Source organism: Arachis ipaensis, chromosome B1 (assembly GCF_059453495.1).
Source record: "Arachis ipaensis isolate K30076 ecotype BB chromosome B1, ASM5945349v1, whole genome shotgun sequence".
NCBI lineage: Eukaryota > Viridiplantae > Streptophyta > Magnoliopsida > Fabales > Fabaceae > Arachis > Arachis ipaensis.
The window spans coordinates 27,451,599-27,458,117 of NC_142436.1; the positions used below are offsets into that span (position 1 = coordinate 27,451,599).

Sequence of the window (6,519 nt, forward strand, 5' to 3'; positions counted from 1 at the left end):
AAGCTTAGAGTGGATGTTCAAACCTTTAGACAGAAGGAAGGTGAATCCCTCTATGAAGCTTGGGAGAGATACAAGCAACTGACCAAAAAGTATCCTTCTGACATGCTTTCAGAATGGACCATCCTGGATATATTCTATGATGGTCTGTCTGAATTAGCTAAGATGTCATTGGATACTTCTACAGGTGGATCCATTCACCTAAAGAAAATGCCTGCAGAAGCTCAAGAACTCATTGACATAGTTGCTAATAACTAGTTCATGTACACTTCTGAGAGGAATCTTGTGAGTAATGGGACGCCTCAGAAGAAGGGAGTTCTTGAAATTGATACTCTGAATGCCATATTGGCTCAGAATAAAATATTAACTCAGCAAGTCAATATGATTTCTCAGAGTCTGAATGGAATGCAAGCTGCATCCAACAGTACTCAAGAGGCATCTGCTGAAGAAGAGGCTTATGATCCTGAGAACCCTGCAATAGCAGAGGTGAATTACATGGGTGAACCATATGGAAACACCTATAATCCCTCATGGAGAAATCACCCAAATCTCTCATGGAAGGATCAACAAAAGCCTCAACAAGGCTTTAATAATGGTGGAAGAAACAGGTTTAGCAATAGCAAGCCTTTTCTATCATCCACTCAGCAACAGACAGAGAACTCTGAACAAAATACCTCTAATTTAGCAAACTTAGTCTCTGGTCTATCTAAGGCCACTGTGAGTTTCATGAATGAAACAAGGTCCTCCATTAGAAATTTGGAAGCACAAGTGGGCCAGCTGAGTAAAAGAATCACTGAAACCCCTCCTAGTACTCTCCCAAGCAATACAGAAGAGAATCCAAAAGGAGAGTGTAACGTTATTGAATTGACCATCATGGCTGAACCCACAAGAGAGGAGAAGGACGTGAATCCCAAGGAGGAAGACCTCCTGGGACGTCCAGTGATCAATAGGGAGTTTCCCTCTGAAGAATAAAAGAACTCTAAGGCTCATCTAGAGACCATAGAGATTCCATTGAACCTCTTTACGCCCTTCATGAGCTCTGATGAGTATTCTTCTTCTGAAGAGAATGAGGATGTTACTGAAGAGCAAGTTTCCAAGTTCCTTGGTGCAATCATGAAGCTGAATGCCAATTTATTTGGTAAAGAGACTTGGGGAGATGAACCTCCCCTGTTCACCAATGAACTAAATACATTGGATCAACTGAGATTGCCTCAAAAGAAACAGGATCCTGGAAAGTTTCTAATACCTTGTACCATAGGCACCATGACCTTTGAGAAGGCTCTATGTGATCTTGGGTCAGGAATAAACCTCATGCCACTCTCTATAATGGAGAAACTGGGGATCTTTGAGGTACAAGCTGCTAAAATCTCATTAGAGATGGCAGACAATTCCAGAAAACAGGCTTATGGACAAGTAGAGGACATATTAGTAAAGGTTGAAGTCCTTTACATCCCTGCTGATTTCATAATCCTAGATACTGGGAAGGATGAGGATGAATCCATCATCCTTGGAAGACCCTTCCTAGCCACAGCAAGAGCTGTGATTGATGTTAACAGAGGTGAACTAGTCCTTCAATTGAATGAGGACTCCCTTGAGTTTAAAACTCAAGGACATCCTTCTGTAAACATGGAAAAGAGGCACAGTAAGCTTCTCTCAAAACAGAGTCAACCAGAGCCCCCACAGTCAAACTCTAAGTTTGGTGTTGGGAGGCCACAACCAAACTCTAAGTTTGGTGTTGAACTCCCATATCCAAACTCTAAGTTTGGTGTTGGGAAGTCTCAACAATGCTCTGAACATCTGTGAGGCTCCATGAGAGCCCACTGTCAAGCTATTGACATTAAAAAAGCGCTTGTTGGGAGGCAACCCAATTTTTATTTAATTATATTTTTTATTAGTTATATGTCTTCATAGGTTCATGATCATGTGGAGTCACAAAAATAACTAAAAAAATTGAAGAAAAATAAAAAACAGCAGAAGAAAAATCACACCCTGGAGGAAGGACTTACTGGCGTTTAAACGCCAGTAAGGAGCATCTGGCTGGCGTTCAACGCCAGAATAGAGCATGGATCTGGCGTTGAACGCCAGAAACAAGCAGCATCCTGGCGTTCAGACGCCAGAAACAAGCATTTGGCTGGCATTCAACGCCAAAAATATGCTGCATCTGGGCGCTGAACGCCCAGAACAAGCATTAATTTGGTGTTTAAACGCCAGAATTGCATGCAAAGGCATTTTACATGCCTAATTGGTGCAGGGATGCAAATTCTTGACACCTCAGGATCTGTGGACCCCACAGGATCAACTCAGCATCTGTGGACCCCACCCATTACCCTTCCCAAAGCCCCTACCCCTAACAGCAGCAACTGCCGCCAGCCGCTGCGCCGGACGTCACCGCCAACCACCGCGCCAACCACCAGATGCCACCATCACTACCACCGAACCACCTTCCTGCCTACTCCCCTTATCCAGCCTTCCAGGTTCCACAACACACAATCCCTTTTATCCGTTCGTAGTTCTTCTTGTTTTTTCCATTTCTGTTCATAATTAGGATAGATAGTCTTGCATGTTGTAGTGGATTTTAGGTTGTTAGGTAGCCTAGGCTGTGGTTAGTAGATCTAGGTCTGTTTATTTGTACTGTTCTTGCTTCTATTTTATCATATTTGCAAATCTGCTGTTGCTGTAATCTTGTTCATATGCTGTATTTCTTGTATATTGCTGCTCTTTACATTGAATTTTCATGTTTATATTATATATATGTACCTGCAGCTTGACTTTTTCATTCATATGAACTGCTTTGATTGCTGTTTATTTTCCGGGATAATCCAATTTTAGCCGAAATGCTGCCCAAATTCTTTGTGAATTGTTTTCATTCATGTTTTGGTTTGGCAACCTGAACTCTGTTGTCCTCTACTTTAACCAAACCGTTTCATGAATGCTATGGCAGACTCTCTTATCCTCTTTGATTTTCTGGTTTATAAACTGCATTTGTGATATTCTGATTCCAGTTCTTGCTTTCTTTATATCTATTTGAATCAACATCACCCTGTTTTCCTTGTTCGGTTATGAGTTATTTCTAGTCATAATTGTGAATCCTTGTTACCTGGAATATTTGCTTTATGCCACTTACCTTAACACACTTTTTACTGACTCACCAATTTTAATTTACTGACTTCTTTTTCAAATTCTCACCATACTAACCTTTTATAATATCTTTTCTGATTTTTCACTTTCCTCTAACTTTCTAACCATGGCATTATGACAATTTCTCTATTTAACTTGGATTCTGATACATTTTGGATTGTAAATTCTTCCTTTCAAACTTTTAAACTACTATACAATCCTTAATACACCATTCCTTAACTCATTTACCTATTTCCAATTCTCCTTTGCCGCTTTGAGTTTTCTTTGTTTAATTGCCTATTTGCTTCCCTATTTTTATCCATATCCTGGTTTCCCATTTTTCAGGATGTCTGCCTCACAGAGAAAAGGGAAAGGCAAAGCTACTGGCAAGCGCAAGAGAGGAGATTCCTTCCAGTCCATCATTGACCTAATGCATGATTCCTCATGGCGGGAGAAGAACTTTACACAGCAGGAAAAAGCTGACCAGCTGCTCCCTGCAAATGATTCAATAAAATTTGCAAACCGGTACTGTGAACTGAAGTATCCGGCATTTGCAAAATCCAGGAATCTATACCTGGAGAGAACTCTGAAGATTCCAAAAGCACTCCAGCAATACACAACTGAGCAAATCAAGCAAAGAGGCTGGTTCTTTCTGGAGAGAGCACTGACAGAGGTCAATGCATCTTGGGTCAAGGAATTCTACTGTAACTACTACATCACCACCCTCGATGCAGTGAACCTGAGAGGAAAGCAGATTCTAGTCACTGAGGAGGCCATAGAGGACATTCTCTAGCTCCCAGCCAAGTCCGATCAGCCTGATGGTTATTCAATGGCTGAGGAGGACATGTGCCTGATGCAGTTTGATTGGGATGCTGTGAAGGCATGGATAGCTCTCGACCCGACTGTTCCTTGGGAGATGGGTCAGGACACCACCATGCCTAGAGGGATCAAGAGGGCGTACTTAAATGATGAGGCTCGGTTATGGCACCAGATCTTAAGCAACTGTGTGATGCCGAGTACTCATGAGATGGAGATCCCGGCTGCTATGATCACCCTCCTATGGTGTGTGATGGAGGGTAAGGACCTTTATCTGCCACGCTTTATCCGGCATTATATGGCTAGGGTCCACGTCCGAGGCACCCTCCCTTTTCCATATCTGGTTACATAGCTAGGCCGTCGAGCTGACGTGCCATGGGAGGATGCCGATGAGAGACCACCAGCGGAGGACTGCAGGAAGATCATTCCTCACAGCAGGAACTTTCTAGCTTTGGGCTCCAGACCACCACCCTTCCCTGCTACTGATGAGACAGCCCCACCGTCTGCTGGACCCTCTTCATCCACAGCTGCACCTGCTGCCCCTGCTGCCACCACTGCACCTCCACCTGCCTCTAAGCCCGTATACCGCCTCGTGCACCGCCTATTCCGACAGCTTGATCAGATGGAGCGCCGTAACTGGCGTCGGTATGAGAGATTGGAGCGTCGCAGCCAGCGACGCTATTCACATCTGAAGCTGATGATCCGACAGGGTGGTGACATCCCCTCCGAGTCCGAGACACCATCAGAGCCATCAGAGGAGGAGGAGGATGAGCCCCAAGAGGAGACCCATCAGCAGGCAGGCATAGAGCAGGCTGCGCTACATCAGGAGGTTACGCATCAGATCGAGGCTGCAGATCCGAAGATCCCGATCCAGTCAGCACCGCCTCTACAGCAGCCAGACCCTTAGCCCACCACCACTACAGAGCCTCCAGCTACCATCCCTACCAGTGATGACACCCCTTCACACCCGGCTTGACTGAGCATCAGGGACGATGCTTCATTTTAAGTGTGGGGAGGTCGCCATCTCTGGTGTTTTATTTTGGTGAACCACTACATCTCTTTTTTCTTTTATTTTGGATATTTTTCTGTATTTTCTTTTTACTGTTATTTTCTGAGTACTTATACATTGCTACTTTTGTGTGTTTTTACTCTAATTTTGCATTTTACATTTTTAGTTCATATTTTAGCTACTTAGTTTATTTTAATTATTTAGTTTAGTTGGCAATTCTGACTTATTAGTGGATTAATTAGTATAGTTTACCCTTTTTAGCATAAGATAGCATAGTTAAATTGAAAAATATAAAAAGAAAGTAAGCTAGGAAATTGAACATAACAGATTTAAATCCATAAACCTTGTATATATAGCATTACATCATATAGTTAAGTTGACAACATTTCATCAAGGAGGAACATTAAAACTTTAAAGGCTACCCTAAATAATTTTTTTATGAGAATAATGGGAATTTTTAACTAAACCTGCATAACATATATGAATGATATATGATGCTTGAGTTACAGAACACACAGCCTGTGAGTCTTGAGCTTAATTGTATGGTTGCATTCAAACCATAATTCCATTCCTGTATGTTTCGCTTCTTTTTATTCTGATGTTCTTTACTTTGCTTTAATCTATATGTCCAATTATAGAATATAGAATATAGGATATAGATACATACCAAAAGAATGATTGAGGCCATCATTTGATTTTAGCTCACTTACCCCAAAACAACCTACCTTTCACATCACCCTTGTTAGCCCCCTTGAGCCTTTAAAATCTCTTTTATTCTATTTAGCCACACTACTAGCCTTAAGCAGAAAAACAAAATAAAATCCCAAGTTGAATCCTTGGTTAGCTTAAGATAGAAAATTATGAATAGATTAAAATGTGGGAAACCTATTGGAAACATGGATGATAGAAACAAAAGGTAGAAAAGTTGAAAGAAATAAAATAACTCAGAAAATTTGGAAAGCATGCTCATGAGAAATCAAAGTGATTCAATTACCATGTGCTTTAAAAAAAAAAGTTATTTTTCAGTATTTAATAAAAGGGGATACAAAAGAATCCCCCAATGCAAAATAAAAGCAATGCACATGGGATAAAAATAAAATTGAAACATGAGCATGTAACAACATATGGGATAATATGGGAAAATTGGTAAAGAAGTTTTGTTCTACTAAATATGTATGTTAGGTGAGATCTTAGTCTAATTAAGGATTCACTTATTAGCTCACTTAGCCTTATACATATATCCTTACCTTTACCTTGGCCCCATTACAACCTTAATTAAAGACCTCGTGATTTTTGGTATGACGGTACTCTACAATTGTTGATTGGTTAGATGAAGAACAAAGTTATAGAAAGTAAGAATAAAAAGAAAAGTAGAGTGAATAAACCCAATAAACACTGAGTGACTAGAGGGCAAACACAAAATCCAGTGAGGGTTCAATAACTCATCAACATATATCTGTGCTTAATTTACTAATTGTTTTGCAAGTTTGTACAATATTTTTATTTCCCATCTCATTTGCTAAAATGCTTTATTATTTAAGGGTTGGCTATATATATATATATATATATATATATATATA

The 6,519-nt window shown here is 40.7% G+C and overlaps 1 non-coding gene across 1 annotated transcript; it reads right to left on the minus strand.

Moving 5' to 3' along the window:
- Nucleotides 1–108, minus strand: LOC148576042 (small nucleolar RNA R71). The gene has a single exon (XR_015903646.1). It is a non-coding gene; the product is annotated as a small nucleolar RNA R71 (small nucleolar RNA).
- Nucleotides 109–6,519: the final 6,411 nt, after the last annotated feature.